Here is an 18,187-nt window from a genome sequence, read left to right as displayed (position 1 = left end):
CTTGTGTATAATGCGCACCGGGACAAATAGGGGCGGCTGGGGACCGTTTATGGACACCCGGCCACCCCCAGGTGGCTGGGGACCGTGTGTGGGCACCCTGGCACGGGGCGGCTGGGGACTGAGTATGGACACCCGGCTGCCCCCTGGCGGCTGGGGACCAAGCGTGGACACCCGGCCGCTGGGCGGCTGGGGACTGACTATCAATACCAGGCCGCCGAAGCAGCCATGACGTGGTGGCCAGATTCCGCCTCCACATGCCTAAAAGGCCCAATTTCAAGTGCAAGCAAGCAAGCAGTATGGTATTGCAGCCTGGGGGTGGGTGGGTGGCAGGCTGCATACTTGCGCTTGCATTGCAAGGAATGGGGAAGGTACAATTGAACACTGCCCTGGGACAAGGACTTGCACGGGGATAGTTGCAAGTCTGCATCTTCTGATGCAAGAATCACTTCTGATGGGCATACTTTTAGGCAGTGACCTGGGTGTCAGAGATGCTTCCAGGGATCTTCCCCATGCTGTTCCCATGTCTTTTCAGCACTGTATGCATGTGTCACACAACACATGGCCAGATAAGGTTGTAAAATGTTAAAATGGCATTTCCCGGTGAATGCATTTGTCACGGTTGAAAGCAATACAAAAGTGCAAAAACGCATAAAAAATGCTACTTGTGAACATAGCCCAAGGAGTGGAGGAGTATTTTTGCTTTTGGTTATTTATTTTATCTTATACACAAGCCTTTACCCTGGAAAGGATGTTCCTTAACATATCTCACAGGAAAGCAGTTTGTTTTGTTTTTGAACGTTTTATTGTGAGCCCGTAAAAGTGGCTTAATACCTCTGACCACGTTGTTGACAGCAGTGACCTGGGGGTCATAAATGCTTCCTGGGGCAATCCCCATGCGGTCCCCATGTCATTTGAGCACTGTCACTATCGTTTTGGGCACTTTTTAGGCTTTCTACAGACTGCCGGGGGTGCCGCCGCAAAAATGCTCGGGTCTCCCATAGACTAACATTGGGCTCGTTGCTCGGGTCGAGCACCCGAGTATCACGGTGAGCTCGGCCCGAGCTTTGAGCACCCGAGCATTTTAGTGCTCGATCAACACTTATTATAACTCTGGACACGATTAAACCAAAAGGCCTAAATGATATGATTAGCTTTGCGCCACTTTTGGTATAAACAATTGTAACTACTGGAGATGACAGTTTTGCTGCATGGTGGGATATTTTGTGAGATTTTGAGACTTTTTGAAATTTGAAGTCGTGTGAAGCTATATATCTCTTATCAATAATATAGTTTTTATTAATGGTCTAACATGTATGGCTGTGCATTGGGGATATATGTTGGTTACTCTATGATGTTTGTTGTTTGCTGAAGATGGTTTATTATTGACATGATGCCATGTTTCTGTATTAATTATACTATGTATGCAGAAGAGATAAATATCTATACTATTTCTATCAGGATTGACTTGTTATCCATATTTATCTAGATAAGGTCCAAGCTACATATTACTGATAATATATGATGAGTGCATGCCTATGTATTCGATATATGTGTAATTTTACATGGTTATTGTGGCTGGTCACCAGCATCTTTGGTAATACTTGCATTTATAATATATGCATTTATAATATAGTGTCTGTACCTTCAGATTGCAACTTTAAGAATCTATTTAACTTCTGTAACTCTGGAAAAAAGCCACAAGAGGGAGACATAATTAAGGAAAATCAGCATTCAAGATCTAAGCAGCGATATGGGAATTTGTAATCCATGATATAATTAGATGATATGACTGTACGACTTGCTGTTATGTATGCCAATAAGATGTATGTTTCAAATCTCGATCTTGTCATTGTACAATATAAAATCTTGATATTTGATGCTTTACAATGTTTGTATCTGGTTATGTCTTGGATTATGCTATCATAATGTGCTGATATCATGCTATATTTAAGATCATGTTAAAATCATGTTCCATAATGGCCTTTCTATGTGCGGTGCTAATTGGCATTTTGTGCCCATTACCAAAATGGAGTCTTAAGCTCTATGATGCGTGCGCGCCTGTGCTGCGGTGTCGCGCCTCCCCCCCTAGTTCCGGCGTCCAATCAGCTGCTGGACAGCGCGCGTATACGCGGCCCGACTTCCGGCAGTAACCACATGTCTTCTGACTCTAGGAGTGGTGCTAGCCAATAACCGCACGTCTTCTGCCTTTAGGATTGATGCTAGCCAGTAACCCCATGTCTTCTGCCTCTAGGAGTGGTGCTAGCCAGTAACCGCACGTTTTCTGCGTCTAGGAGTGATGATAGCCAGTAACCTCATGTATTCTGTTCCTAGTACTGGTGCTTGCCAGTAACCGCACGTCTTCTGCATCTAGGAGTGGTGCTAGCCAGTAACCCCATGTCTTCTGCCTCTAGGAGTGGTGCTAGCCAGTAGCGTCATGACTTCTGCCTCTAGGAGTGGTGCTAGCCAGTAAACCCATGTCTTCTGCCTCTAGGAATGGCACTAGCCAGTAACTTCATGTCTTCTGCCTCTAGGAGTGGTGCTAGCCAGGAAGCGCACATCTTCTGCCTCTAGGAGTGATGCTAGCCACTAACCCCATAGATTCTGCCTCTAGGAGTGACGCTAGCCAGTAACGCCAAGTATTCTACCTCCAGGAGTGATGCTAGCCAGTAACCACATGTATTCTGCCACTAATAGTGGTGCTAGCCAGTAAGCTCATGTAGTCTGCATCTAGGAGTGGTGCTAGCCAGTAACCACATGTAGTCCGGATTTAGGAGTGGTGCTAGCCAGTAACCCCATGTCTTCTTCCTCTAGGATTGGTCCTAGCCAGTAACCCCATGTGTTATGCCACTAGGAGTAGTGCTAGCCAGCAACCCCATGTCTTCTGCCACTAGGAGTGGTGCTAGCCAGTAACCTCATGTAGTCTGCATCTAGGAGTGGTGCTAGCCAGTAACCCCATGTGCTCTGCCTCTAGGAGTTGCGCTAGCCAGTAACCCCATGTATGCTGCTCTAGGAGTGGTGCTAGACTGTAACCACATGTAACAAAGCAATGTGAACTGAGGTCTAAGTTGTCGCTGGTGGGACGGCTTGTATACTTTTTTTGATCAAAAATAGTTCACTAAGTACCCTATATTTCATATGCAACTTTGCTTTACATTTATATATAATGATGATAGGGTATGAGACATTTTTTGTCTTTTGTAGGTTTCGTAACCACATGTAGTCTGCATGTAGGAGTGGTGCTAGCCAGTAACCCCATATCTTCTGCCTCTAGGAGAGGTGCTAGCCAGTAACCCCATATCTTCTGCCTCTAGGAGTGGTGCTAGCCAGTAAGCGCACGTCTTCAGCCGCTTGGAGTGAAGCTAGCCAGTAACCCCATGTATTCTGCCTCTAGGAGTGGTGCTAGCCAGTAACCACATGTCTTCTGCCTCTAGGAGTGGTGCTAGCCAGTAACCCCATGTCTTCGGCTTCTAGGACTGTTGCTAACCCATAAACCCATGTATTCTGCCTCTATGAGTGATGTTATCCAGTAACCCCATGTGTTCTGCCTTTAGGAGTGGTGCTAGCCAGTAACCACTTGTAGTCCGCATCTAGGAGTGATGCTAGCCAGTAACCCCATGTCTTCTGCCTCTAGGAGCGGTGCTAGCCAATAACCGCACGTCTTCTGACTTTAGGATTGATGCTAGCCAGTAACCCCATGTCTTCAGTCTCTAGGAGTGGTGCTAGCCAGTAACCGCACATTTTCTGCCTCTAGGAGTGATGCTAGCCAGTAACCTCATGTATTCTGTTCCTAGTACTGGTGCTTGCCAGTAACCGCACGTCTTCTGCATCTAGGAGTGGTGCTAGCCAGTAACCCCATGTCTTCTGCCTCTAGGAGTAGTGCTAGCCAGTAGCGTCATGACTTCTGCCTCTAGGAGTGGTGCTAGCCAGTAAACCCATGTCTTCTGCCTCTAGGAATGACACTAGCTAGTAACTTCATGTCTTCTGCCTCTAGGAGTGGTACTTGCCAGTAAGCGCACATCTTCTGCCTCTAGGAGTGATGCTAGCCACTAACCCCTTATATTCTGCTTCTAGGAGTGATGCTAGTCAGTAAACCCAAGTATTCTGCCTCCAGGAGTGATGCTAGCCAGTAACCACATGTATTCTGTCACTAGAAGTGATGATAGCCCGGAATCCCATGTCTTCTGCCTTTAGGACTGATGTTATCCAGTAACCCCATGTCTTCTGCCTCTACATAGTTTATAAGGCCGAAAAAAGACAAGCGTCCATCCAGTTCAGCCTATTTCTTGAGCGCTGCAGTTATTCCGCAGCATTGATCCAGGGGAAGGCAAAAAAAACCCATGCGGTATAGGCCAATTTACATCATTGAGGAAAAATTCACTTCCCGACTCCAATCTGGCAGTCAGATTAAATCCCTGGATTAATTAACTATCACTAAGCATAAGATGTAATTTTATTGTTCTCAAGAAAGGCATCCAGGCCTCTCTTGAGCTTATTAAGTGAGTTGGACATCACCACTTCCTCTCCCAGAGAGTTCCAGAGTCTCACGGCTCTGACCGTAAAGAATCCCCTTCTATGCTGGTGTAGGAACCTCCTTTCCTCCAGACGCATAGTGTGCCCCTCGTCTTTGTCACCATCCTTGGCATAAACAGGTCATGGGACAGATCTCTGTACTGCCCCCTGATGTATTTATACATGTTTATGAGGTCTCCCCTAAGCCTTCTCTTTTCCAACGTAAATAGGCCTAATTTTGACAACCTCTCTGGGTATTCTAGGCCCTCCATTCCCTTTATTACCTTAGTCGCCATCCTTTGTACCCTCTCTAGCTCCAATATGTCTTTCCTGAGCACCGGTGCCCAGAACTGTGCACAATATTCTAAGAGTGGCCTTACCACTCTAGGAGTGGTGCTAGCTTGTAACCCCATGTCTTCGGCTTCTAGGAGTGTTGCTAGCTTGTAACCTCATGTCTTCTGCCTCTAGAAGTGATGCTAGACAGTAACCTCAAGTATTCTGCCTCTAGGAGTGATGCTATCCAGTAACACCATGTGTTCTGTCTCTACTAGTGGTGTTAGCCAGTAACCACATGTAGTCTGCATCTAGGAGTGGTGCTAGCCAGTAACCCCATGTCTTCTGCCTCTAGAAGTGGTGCTAGCCAGTAGCATCATGTCTTCTGCCGCTAGGAGTGGTGCTAGCCAGTAAACCCATGTCTTCTGCCTCTAGGAATGGCACTAGCCAGTAACTTCATGTCTTCTTCCTCTAGGAGTGGTGCTTGCCAGTAAGCGCACATCTTTGCCTCTAAGAGTGATGCTAGTCACTAACCCCTTATATTCTCCTTCTAGGAGTGATGCTAGTCAGTAAACCCAAGTATTCTGCCTCCAGGAGTGATGTTAGCCAGTAACCACATGTATTCTGCCACTAGAAGTGATGCTAGCCAGGAATCCCATGTCTTCTGCCTTTAGGACTGATGTTATCCAGTAACCCCATGTCTTCTGCCTCTAGGAGTGGTGCTAGCCACTAACCGCATGTCTTCTGCCTTTAGGATTGATGCTAGCCAGTAACGCCATGTCTTCTGCCTCTAGAAGTGATGATAGAGAGTAACCTCATGTATTCTGTCCCTAGTACTGGTGCTTGCCAGTAACCGCCCGTCTTCTGCCTCTTGGAGTGGTGCTAGCCAGTAACCCCATGTCTTCGGCTTCTAGGATTGTTGCTAACCCATAACCCCATGTATTCTGCCTCTAGGAGTGATGCTATCCAGTAACACCATGTGTTCTGCCTTTAGGAGTGGTGCTAGCCAGTAACCACTTGTAGTCCGCATCTAGGAGTGATGCTAGCCAGTAACCCCATGTATTATGCCTCTAGGAGTGATGCTGGGAGGTAACCTCATGTAGTCTGCATCTAGGAGTGATGCTAGCCAGTAACCCCATGTCTTCTGCTTCTAGGAGTGGTGTTAGCCAGTAACCCCATGTCTTCTGCCTCTAGGAGTGGTGCTAGCCAGTAAGCGCACGTCTTCTGCCTCTAGGAGTGATGCTAGCCATTATCCACATGTATTCTGCCTATAGGAATGATGGTAGCTAGTAAGTGCATGTCGTCTGCCTCTTGAAGTGATGCTAGCCAGTAACCCCATGTCTTCTGCCTCTAGGAGTGGTGCTAGCCAATAACCGCACGTCTTCTGCCTTTAGGATTGATGCTAGCCAGTAACCCCATGTCTTCTGCCTCTAGGAGTGGTGCTAGCCAGTAACCGCACGTTTTCTGCATCTAGGAGTGATGCTAGCCAGTAACCTCATGTATTCTGTTCCTAGTACTGGTGCTTGCCAGTAACCGCACGTCTTCTGCATCTACTAGTGGTGCTAGCCAGTAACCACATGTAGTCTGCATCTAGGAGTGGTGCTAGCCAGTAAACCCATGTCTTCTGCCTCTAGGAATGGTACTAGCCAGTAACTTCATGTCTTCTGCCTCTAGGAGTGGTGCTAGCCAGTAAGCGCACATCTTCTGCCTCTAGGAGTGATGCTAGCCACTAACCCCATAGATTCTGCCTCTAGGAGTGATGCTAGCCAGTAACCCCAAGTATTCTGCCTCCAGGAGTGATGCTAGAGAGTAACCACATGTATTCTGCCACTAATAGTGGTGCTAGCCAGTAAGCTCATGTAGTCTGCATCTAGGAGTGGTGCTAGCCAGTAACCCCATGTCTTCTTCCTCTAGGATTGGTCCTAGCCAGTAACCCCATGTGTTCTGCCACTAGGAGTGGTGCTAGCCAGCAACCCCATGTCTTTTGTCACTAGGAGTGGTGCTAGCCAGTAACCTCATGTAGTCTGCATCTAGGAGTGGTGCTAGCCAGTAACCCCATGTGCTCTGCCTCTAGGAGTTGAGCTAGCCAGTAACTCCATGTGTTCTGCCTCTAGGAGTGATGTTAGCCAGTAGCCCCATGTATTCTGCCTCTAGGAGTTATGCTAGCCAGGAACCCCATGTATTCTGCCACGAGGTGTGGTGCTAGCCAGTAACCTCATGTAGTCTGCATCTGAGAGTGGTACTAGCCAGTAACCCCATGTATGCTGCCTCTAGGAGTGGTGCTAGACTGTAACCACATGTAGTCTGCATGTAGGGGGGTTGCTAGCCAGTAAACCCATATCTTCTGCCTCTAGGAGTGGTGCTAGCCAGTAAGCGCACGTCTTCAGCCTCTTGGAGTGATGCTAGCCAGTAACCCCATGTATTCTGCCTCTAGGAGTGGTGCTAGCCAGTAACCACATGTCTTCTGACTCTAGGAGTGGTGCTAGCCAGTAACCTCATGTAGTCTGCATCTAGGAGTGGTGCTAGCCAGTAACCCCATGTGCTCTGCCTCTAGGAGTTGCGCTAGCCAGTAACTCCATGTGTTCTGCCTCTAGGAGTGATGCTAGCCAGTAGCCCCATGTATTCTGCCTCTAGGAGTTATGCTAGCCAGGAACCCCATGTATTCTGCCACGAGGCGTAGTGCTAGCCAGTAACCTCATGTACTCTGCATCTGAGAGTGGTGCTAGCCAGTAACCCCATGTATGCTGCCTCTAGGAGTGGTGCTAGACTGTAACCACATGTAGTCTGCATGTAGGGGTGGTGCTAGCCAGTAACCCCATATCTTCCGCCTCTAGGAGTGGTGCTAGCCAGTAACCACATGTCTTCTGACTCTAGGAGTGGTGCTAGCCAGTAACCCCATGTCTTCGGCTTCTAGGATTGTTGTAAACCCTTAACCCCATGTATTCTGCCTCTATGAGTGATGCTATCCAGTAACCCCATGTGTTCTGCCTTTAGGAGTGGTGCTATCCAGTAACCACTTGTAGTCCGCATCTAGGAGTGATGCTAGCCAGTAACCCCATGTATTGTGCCTCTAGGAGTGATGCTGGGAGGTAACCTCATGTAGTCTGCCTCTAGGAGTGATGCTATCCAGTAACCCCATGTGTTCTGTCTCTACTAGTGGTGCTAGCCAGTAACCACATGTAATCTGCATTTAGGAGTGGTGCTAGCCAGTAAACCCATGTCTTCTGCCTCTAGGAATGGCACTAGCCAGTAACTTCATGTATTCTTCCTCTAGGAGTGGTGCTTGCCAGTAAGCGCACATCTTTGCCTCTAGGAGTGATGCTAGCCACTAACCCCTCATATTCTGCTTCTAGGAGTGATGCTAGTCAGTAAACCCAAGTATTCTGCCTCCAGGAGTGATGCTAGCCAGTAACCACATGTATTCTGCCACTAGAAGTGATGCTAGCCAGGAATCCCATGTCTTCTGCATTTAGGACTGATGTTATCCAGTAACCCCATGTCTTCTGCCTCTAGGAGTGGTGCTAGCCGCTAACCGCATGTCTTCTACCTTTAGGATTGATGCTAGCCAGTAACCCCATGTCTTCTGCCTCTAGAAGTGATGATAGCCAGTAACCTCATGTATTCTGTCCCTAGTACTGGTGCTTGCCAGTAATCGCCCGTCTTCTGCCTCTTGGAGTGGTGCTAGCCAGTAACTCCATGTCTTCGGCTTCAAGGATTGTTGCTAACCCATAACCCCATGTCTTCTGCCTTTAGGAGTGGTGCTAGCCAGTAACCACTTGTAGTGCGCATCTAGGAGTGATGCTAGCCAGTAACCCCATGTATTCTGCCTCTAGGAGTGATGATGGGAGGTAACCTCATGTAGTCTGCATCTAGGAGTGATGCTAGCCAGTAACCCCATGTCTTCTGCCTCTAGGAGTGATGCTAGCCACTAACCCCTTATGTTCTGCTTCTAGTAGTGATGCTAGTCAGTAAACCCAAGTATTCTGCCTCCAGGAGTGATGCTAGCCAGTAACCACATGTATTCTGTCACTAGAAGTGATGCTAGCCAGGAATCCCATGTCTTCTGCCTTTAGGACTGATGTTATCCAGTAACCCCATGTCTTCTGCCTCTACATAGTTTATAAGGCTGAAAAAAGACAAGCGTCCATCCAGTTCAGCCTATTTCTTGTGCACTGCAGCTATTCCGCAGCGTTGATCCAGGGGAAGGCAAAAAAAACCCATGCGGTATTGGCCAATTTACATCATTGAGGAAAAATTCACTTCCCGACTCCAATCTGGCAGTCAGATTAAATCCCTGGTTTAATTAACTATCACTAAGCATAAGATGTAATGTTATTGTTCTCAAGAAAGGCGCCCAGGCCTCTCTTGAACTTATTAAGTGAGTTGGACATCACCACTTCCTCTCCCAGAGAGTTCCAGAGTCTCACGGCTCTGACCGTAAAGAATCCCCTTCTAGGCTGGTGCAGGAACCTCCTTTCCTCCAGACGCATAGTGTGCCCCCTTGTCTTTGTCACCATCCTTGGCATAAATAGGTCATGAGAGAGATCTCTGTACTGCCCCCTGATGTATTTATACATGTTTATTAGGTCTCCGCTAAGCCTTCTCTTTTCCAACGTAAATAGGCCTAATTTTGACAACCTCTCTGGGTATTCTAGTCCCTCCATTCCCTTTATTACCTTAGTTGCCCTCCTTTGTACCCTCTCTAGCTCCAATATGTCTTTCCTGAGCACCAGAGCCAAGAACTGTGCACAATATTCTAAGTGCGGCCTTACCACTCTAGGAGTGGTGCTAGCCAGTAACCCCTTGTCTTCGGCTTCTAGGAGTGTTGCTAGCCTGTAACCCCATGTCTTCTGCCTATAGAAGTGATGCTAGCCAGTAACCCCATGTATTCTGCCTCTAGGAGTGATGCTATCCAGTAACCCCATGTGTTCGGTCTCTATTAGTGGTGCTAGCCAGTAACCACATGTAGTCTGCATCTAGGAGTGGTGCTAGCCAGTAAACCCATGTCTTCTGCCTCTAGGAATGGCACTAGCCAGTAACTTCATGTATTCTTCCTCTAGGAGTGGTGCTTGCCAGTAAGCGCACATATTTGCCTCTAGGAGTGATGTTAGCCACTAACCCCTCATATTCTGCTTCTAGGAGTGATGCTAGTCAGTAAACCCAAGTATTCTGCCTCCAGGAGTGATGTTAGCCAGTAACCACATGTATTCTGCCACTAGAAGTGATGCTAGCCAGGAATCCCAAGTCTTCTGCCTTTAGGACTGATGTTATCCAGTAATCCCATGTCTTCTGCCTCTAGGAGTGGTGCTAGCCGCTAACCGCATGTCTTCTACCTTTAAGATTGATGCCAGCCAGTAACCCCATGTCTTCTGCCTCTAGAAGTGATGATAGCCAGTAACCTCATGTATTCTGTGCCTAGTACTGGTGCTTGCCAGTAACCGCCCGTCTTCTGCCTCTTGGAGCGGTGCTAGCCAGTAACCCCATGTCTTCGGCTTCAAGGATTGTTGCTAACCCATAACCCCATGTATTCTGCCTTTAGGAGTGGTGCTAGCCAGCAACCACTTGTAGACCGCATCTAGGAGTGATGCTAGCCAGTAACCCCATGTATTCTGCCTCTAGGAGTGATGCTGGGAGGTAACCTCATGTAGTCCGCATCTAGGAGTGATGCTAGCCAGTAACCCCATGTCTTCTGCCTCTAGGAGTGATGCTGGGAGGTAACCTCATGTAGTCTGCATCTAGGAGTGATGCTAGCCAGTAACTCCATGTCTTCTGCCTCTAGGAGTGGTGCTAGCCAGTAACCCCATGTCTTCTGCCTCTAGGAGTGGTGCTAGCCAGTAAGCGCACGTCTTCTGCCTCTAGGAGTGATGCTAGCCATTATCCACATGTATTCTGCCTATAGGAATGATGGTAGCTAGTAAGTGCATGTCTTCTGCCTCTTGAAGTGATGCTAGCCAGTAACCCCATGTCTTCTGCCTCTAGGAGTTGTGCTAGCCAATAACCGCACGTCTTCTGCCTTTAGGATTGATGCTAGCCAGTAACCACATGTCTTCTGCCTCTAGGAGTGGTGCTAGCCAGTAACCACATGTAGTCTGCATCTAGGAGTGGTGAAAGCCAGTAACCACATGTAGTCTGCATCTAGGAGTGGTGCTAGCCTGTAACCCCATGTCTTCAGCCTCTAGGAATGGTGCTAGCCTGTAGCGTCATGACTTCTGCCTCTAGGAGTGGTGCTAGCCAGTAAACCCATGTCTTCTGCCTCTAGGAATGGCACTAGCAAGTAACTTCATGTCTTCTACCTCTAGGAGTGGTGCTTGCCAGTAAGCGCACATCTTCTGCCTCTAGGAGTGATACTAGCCACTAACCCCTTATATTTTGCTTCTAGGAGTGATGCTAGCCAGTAACCACATGTATTCTGCCACTAGAAGTGATGCTAGCCAGGTATCCCATGTCTTCTGCCTTTAGGACTGATGTCATCCAGTAACCCCATGTCTTCTGCCTCTAGGAGTGTTGCTAGCCGCTAACCGCATGTCTTCTGCCTTTAGGATTGATGCTTGCCAGTAACCACACATCTTCTGCCTCTTGGAGTGCTGCTAGCCATTAACCCCCTGTATTCTGCCTCTAGGAGTGGTGCTAGCCAGTAACACCATATAGTCTGCCTCTAGGAGTGGTGCTTGCCAGTAACCCCATGTATTCTGCCTCTAGGAGTGGTGCTAGCCAGTAACCCCATTTCTTCTGCCTCTAGGAGTGGTGCTAGCCAGTAACCCCATGTCTTCGGCTTCTAGGAGTGCTGATAGCCTGTAACCACATGTACTCTGCCTCTAGGAGTGGTGCTAGTCAGTAACCCCAAGTATTCTGCCTCTTGTAGACATGCTAGTCAGTAACCACATGTATTCTGCCTCTAGGAGTGATGCCAGGGGCGGAACTACCGCCCGTGCAGCCGGTTCATTGAACGGGGGCCCCGAGGGAGAGGGGGCCCCTCCAGCCTCCAGCAGGGCCGCCATCAGGGCATGACTGCCCTGACTCCAGTATGGGGCCCGGCCGGTAGGGGCCCCCTTGGAGCCCCCCCTCTTGTGCGTCTCTCTCCTCATGGGGCCCCCGGCCACATGCTAAGCGCCGGGTCCGGGACATCTCAGCGCTGCGCTGCTCTGCTGCGGCAGCGCCTTTATGATTCCCCTGACTTCCGGTCATGTGACCGCGCCGTCACATGACCGGAAGTCAGGAGAACCTGGTGTCAGCGATTTGGACGAGCGCCAGGATTCTGCAGGGATCGCATGGGGGTAAGTATAACAAGTTTTATTTTTTTTTTTAAATACAATTAACTAGGAGTGGGGGGAAATGGGAGATGCACATGGGGGGGAGGGGAATGGGAGATGCACATGGGGAGGAGGGGAATGAGAGATGCACATGGGGGGGGAAATGGGGGATGCACATGGGGGGGAAATGGGAGATGCACATGGGGGATGCACATGGGGGGGAAATGGGAGATGCACATGGGGGGGAATGGGGGATGCACATGGGGGGGGAATGGGAGATGCACATGGGGGGGAATGGGGGATGCACATGGGGGGAATGGGAGATGCACATGGGGGGAATGGGAGATGCACATGGGGGGAGGGGGATGAGAGAGGTGCACATGGGGGGGGAATGGGAGATGCACATGGGGGGAGGGGGATGAGAGAGGTGCACATGTGGGGGAGGGGGATGAGAGAGGTGCACATGTGGGGGGATGAGAGATGCACATGGGGTGGGATGAGAGAGGGGCACATGTGGGGGAGGGGGATGAGAGATGTGCACATGGGGGGGATGAGAGCTGCACATGGGGGAATTGGGAGAAAATGAGCTGCACATGGGGGAATTGGGAGTAGGGGGATAATGAGCTGCACATAATGAATGTGGGGTGGGGGAGAGTAAATGATGATGGGGTGGGGAGAGCACGGACATGATATCATGAATTGGGGCAGGGGGTGCATGTAAATAATGAATGCAGGGAGCAGGAAGTATAGAGTAGGGGGCGTTGCGGATGCAGGAGTGTAACTGGTAACAAATTGGTGGAAAGAGTAGAGGTTCTAATTAAATTATATATTAAGTGCCTATTTACAGTTAATGGGGGCACCGTGGTGGATTACAATTTATATTTGGAATGGTGGGTTGCATAATAACTATATATTAATGGTGGGTGCACGTCTGTATTCAGCTGCGTAATGTAGAAGTTGGGGAATGTGCTCTAGATAACTGTGTTATTTTATGCAGAGACGAGTCCTGGCTGGAAGACGTGATGGCGGTCTGTGCTGGATGAAGGAGAAAAGCGTAGCTGAAGGACTTCACCTAGAGACGTCACCAGTGAGTCAGTGTATTACATGTACACTTACACTATATACTATGTACCGGGCTCCTGTGTATAATGTCACTGGTGATCACTGTATTACCAGTACACTGACACTATATACAGAGCTCCTGTGTATAATGTCACTGGTGATCACTGTATTACCTGTACACTGACACTATATACAGAGCTCCTGTGTACAATGTCACTGGTGATCACTAGATTACCTGGACACTTAAATTATACATACCATGTATAGAGCTCCCGTGTATAATGACACTTATGGTAATATTAGTAATGTGGTGGTAATATTAGTAATGTGGTGGTAATATGTGGTCTGGTCATGGTGTGGCAGTTTTTCTTCCTTCTGTGTGGTATTATTCGGTCACTATGTTGTGGTAATATGTGGTCTGGTCATGGTGTGGCGGTATTCCCTGTATGTGGTATTATTGGTCATTTAAAAAAAAAATGTATATGACACATTCCCTTAAAGAAAACGAAATAAAAATATATCTAAAAAGAGTATTGGATATTTTAAGAAAATTTTAATAGGTTAGAGTAGGGCCCGGCCAGAAGAGTTTACCTTATCGTGGTGGCGGCTTTAAAAATCTTTTGGCCAAAACAAAAGCTGCTGGCTATGTATGTGGCGCCGTCACATGGCCGAACGTCAGGAGAACCTGGTGGCAGCGACGTGGACGAGCGCCAGGATTCTGCAGGGATCGCATGGGGGTAAGTATAACAAGTTTTATTTTTTTTAAATACAATTAATTAACTAGGAGTGGGGGGAATCAGAGATGCACGGGGGGGATGAGATGCACGGGGGGGATGAGATGCATGGGGGGGATGAGATGCACGGGGGGGATGAGATGCACGGGGGGATGAGACGCACGGGGGGATGAAAGATGCACATGGGGGGGATGAGAGATGCACATGGGGGGGGTGAGAGATGCACATGGGGGGGATGAGAGATGCACATTGGGGGGGATGAGAGATGCACATGGGGGGGTGAGAGATGCACATGGAGGGGTGAGAGATGCACATGGGGGGGGATGAGAGATGCACATGGGGGGGGATGAGACATGCACATGGGGGGGTTATGTTTACATAACTTTGTTGCCTTATGAACGGCAGGGGGGGGCCCCCAAAAATTTCTTGCACAGGGGCCCACTACAGTCTGTGTCCGCCCCTGAGTGATGCTATCCAGTAACCACATGTGTTCTGCCTTTAGGAGTGGTGCTAGCCAGTAACCGCACGTCTACTAACTCCAGTGGTAGTGCTAGCCAGTAACCCCATGTATTCTGCCTCTAGGAGTGGTGCTAGCCAGTAACCCCATGTCTTCTGCCTATAGGAGTGGTGCTAGCCAGTAGCCCAATTTCTTCTGCCTCTAGGAGTGGTGCTAGCCGGTAACCCCATGTCTTCGGCTTCTAGGAGTGTTGCTAGCCTTTAACCCCATGTCTTCTGCCTCTAGAAGAGATGCTAGCCAGTAACCCTATGTATTCTGCCTCTAGGAGTGATGCCATCCAGTAACCCCATGAGTTCTGTCTCTACTAGTGGTGCTAGCCAGTAACCACATGTAGTCTGCATCTAGGAGTGGTGCAAGCCAGTAACCCCATGTCTTCTGCATCTGGGAGTGGTGCTAGCCTGTAGCGTCATGTGTTCTGCCATTAGGAGTGGTGCTAGCCAGTAAACCCACGTCTTCTGCCTCTAGGAATGGCACTAGCCAGTAACTTCATGTCTTCTGCCTCTAGGAGAGGTGCTTGCCAGTAAGCTCACAACTTTGTCTCTAGGAGTGATGCTAGCCAGGAATCCCATGTCTTCTACCTTTAGGACTGATGTTATCCAGTAACCCCATGTCTTCTGCCTCTAGGAGTGGTGCTAGCCACTAACCCCATGTCTTCTGCCTCTAGAAGTGATGATAGCCTGTAACCTCATGTATTCTGTCCCTAGTACTGGTGCTTGCCAGTAACCGCACGTCTTCTGCATCTAGGAGTGGTGCTAGCTAGTAACACCATGTAGTCTGCCTCTAGGAGTCGTGCTTGCCAGTAACCCCATGTATTCTGCCTCTAGGAGTGGTGCTAGCCAGTAACCCTATTTCTTCTGCCTCTAGGAGTGGTGCTAGCCAGTAACCCTATGTCTTCCGCTTCTAGGAGGGTTGCTAGCCCGTAACCACATGTACTCTGCCTCTAGGAGTGGTGTTATCCAGTAACCCCATGTATTCTGCCTCTAGGAGTGATGCTATCCAGGGACTCTATCTGTTCTGCCTTTAGGAGTGGTGCTAGCCAGTAACCGCACGTCTTCTAACTCCAGTGGTAGTCCTAGCCAGTAACCCCATGTATTCTGCCTCTAAGAGTGGTGCTAGCCAGTAACCACATGTACTCTGCCTCTAGGAGTGGTGCTAGCCAGTAAGCGCACTTCTGCCTCTAGAAGTGATGCTAGCAAGTAACCCCATGTATTCTGCCTCTAGGAGCGGTGCTAGCCAGTAACCCCATGTCTTCTGCCTATAGGAGTGGTGCTAGCCAGTAACCCAATTAGTTCTGCCTCTAAGAGTGGTGCTAGCCAGTAACCCCATGTCTTCAGCTTCTAGGAGAGTTGCTAGCCTGTAACCCCATGTCTTCTGCCTCTAGAAGTGATGCTAGCCAGTAGCCCCATGTATTCTGCCTCTAGGAGTGATGCTATCCAGTAACCCCATGTGTTCTGCCTCTAGGAGTGGTGCTAGCCAGTAACCACTTGTAGTCCGCATCTCGCAGTGATGCTATCCAGTAACCCCATGTGTTTTGCCTCTAGGAGTGGTGCTAGCCAGTAACCACTTGTAGTCCGCATCTAGGAGTGATGCTAGCCAGTATCCCCATGTCTTCTGCCTCTAGGAGTGGTGCTAGCCAGTTACCCCATGTCTTCTGCCTCTAGTAGTGGTGCTAGCCAGTAAGCACACGTCTTCTGGCTCTAGGAGTGATGCTAGCCATTATCCACATGTATTCTGTCTCTAGGAGTGGTGCTAGTCAGTAACCGCACATGTTCTGCCTCTAGGAGTGATGCTAGCCAGCAAACTCATGTATTCTGTCCCTAGTACTGGTGCTTGCCAGTAACAGCACGTCTTCTGCATCTAGTAGTGTTGCTAGCCAGTAACCACATGTAGTCTGCATCTAGGAGTTGTGCTAGCCTCTAACCTCATGTCTTCTGCCTCTAGGAATGGCACTAACCAGTAACTTCATGTCTTCTGCCTCTAGGAGTGGTGCTTGCCAGTAAGCGCACATCTTCTGACTTTAGGATTGATGCTAGCCAGTAACCCCACGTCTTCTGTCTCTAGGAGTGGTGCTAGTCAGTAACCGCACATGTTCTGCCTCTAGGAGTGATGCTAGCCAGCAAACTCATGTATTCTGTCCCTAGTACTGGTGCTTGCCAGTAACAGCACGTCTTCTGCATCTAGTAGTGTTGCTAGCCAGTAACCACATGTAGTCTGCATCTAGGAGTTGTGCTAGCCTCTAACCTCATGTCTTCTGCCTCTAGGAGTGGTGCTTGCCAGTAAGTGCACATCTTCTGACTTTAGGATTGATGCTAGCCAGTAACCCCACGTCTTCTGTCTCTAGGAGTGGTGCTAGTCAGTAACCGCACATGTTCTGCCTCTAGGAGTGATGCTAGCCAGCAAACTCATGTATTCTGTCCCTAGTACTGGTGCTTGCCAGTAACAGCACGTCTTCTGCATCTAGTAGTGTTGCTAGCCAGTAACCACATGTAGTCTGCATCTAGGAGTTGTGCTAGCCTCTAACCTCATGTCTTCTGCCTCTAGGAATGGCACTAACCAGTAACTTCATGTCTTCTGCCTCTAGGAGTGGTGCTTGCCAGTAAGCGCACATCTTCTGCCTCTAGGAGTGATGCTAGCCACTAACCCCTTATATTCTGCCTCTATGAGTGATGCTAGCCAGTAACCCCAAGTATTCTGCCTCCAGGAGAGATGCTAGCCAGTAACCACATGTATTCTGCCACTAGAAGTGATGCTAGCCAGTATTCCCATGTCTTCTGCCTCTAGGAGTAATGTTATCCAGTTACCCCATGTCTTCTGCCTCTAGTAATGGTGCTAGCCAGGAAGCACACGTCTTCTGCCTCTAGGAGTGATGCTAGCCACTAAACCCTTATATTCTGCCTCTATGAGTGATGCTAGCCAGTAACCCCAAGTATTCTGCCTCCAGGAGTGATGCTAGCCAGTAACCACATGTATTCTGCCACTAGAAGTGATGCTAGCCAGTATGCCCATGTCTTCTGCCTCTAGTAGTGGTGCTAGCCAGTAAGCGCATGTCTTCTTCCTCTAGGAGTAATGCTAGCCATTATCCACATGTATTCTGCCTCTAGGAATGATGGTAGCTAGTAAGTGCATGTCTTCTGCCTCTAGAAGTGATGCTACCAGTAACCCCATGTCTTCTGAATCTAGAAGTGGTGCTAGCCAGTAACCGCACGTCTTCTGCCTTTAGGATTGATCCAAGCCAGTAACCCAATGTCTTCTGCCTCTAGGAGTGGTGTTAGCCAGTAACCGCACGTCTTCTGCCTCTAGGAGTGATGCTAGCCAGTAATCTCATGTATTCTGTCCCTAGTATTGGTGCTTGCCAGTAACCGCACATCTTCTACCTCTAGGAGTGGTGCTGGCCAGTAACAACATGTAGTCTGCATCTTGGAGTGGTGCTAGCCAGTTACCACATGTAGTCTGCATCTAGGAGTGGTGCTAGCCAGTAACCCCATGTATTCTGTATTTAGGAGTGGTGCTAGCCAGTAACCCCATGTAGTCTGCCTCTAGTAGTGTTGCTTGCCAGTAACCCCATGTATTTTGCCTCTAGGAGTGATGCTAGTCAGTAAGCCCATGTCTTCTGCCTCTAGGAGCGGTGCTAGCCAGTAACCCCATGACTTCTGGCTCTAGGAGTGGTGCTAGCCAGTAACCTCATGTCTTCTGCTTCTAGGAGTGGTGCTAGCCAGTTACCACATGTAGTCTGCATCTAGGAGTGGTGCTAGTCAGTAACCCCATGTATCCTGCATCTAGGAGTGGTGCTAGCCAGTAACCCCATGTAGTCTCCCTCTAGTAGTGTTGCTTGCCAGTAACCC

This window comes from Phyllobates terribilis, unplaced genomic scaffold, assembly GCF_046119375.1.
Source record: "Phyllobates terribilis strain yellow unplaced genomic scaffold, ASM4611937v1 Scaffold_3__8_contigs__length_932513732, whole genome shotgun sequence".
NCBI lineage: Eukaryota > Metazoa > Chordata > Amphibia > Anura > Dendrobatidae > Phyllobates > Phyllobates terribilis.
Note: the sequence above shows the minus strand (reverse complement) of the source record.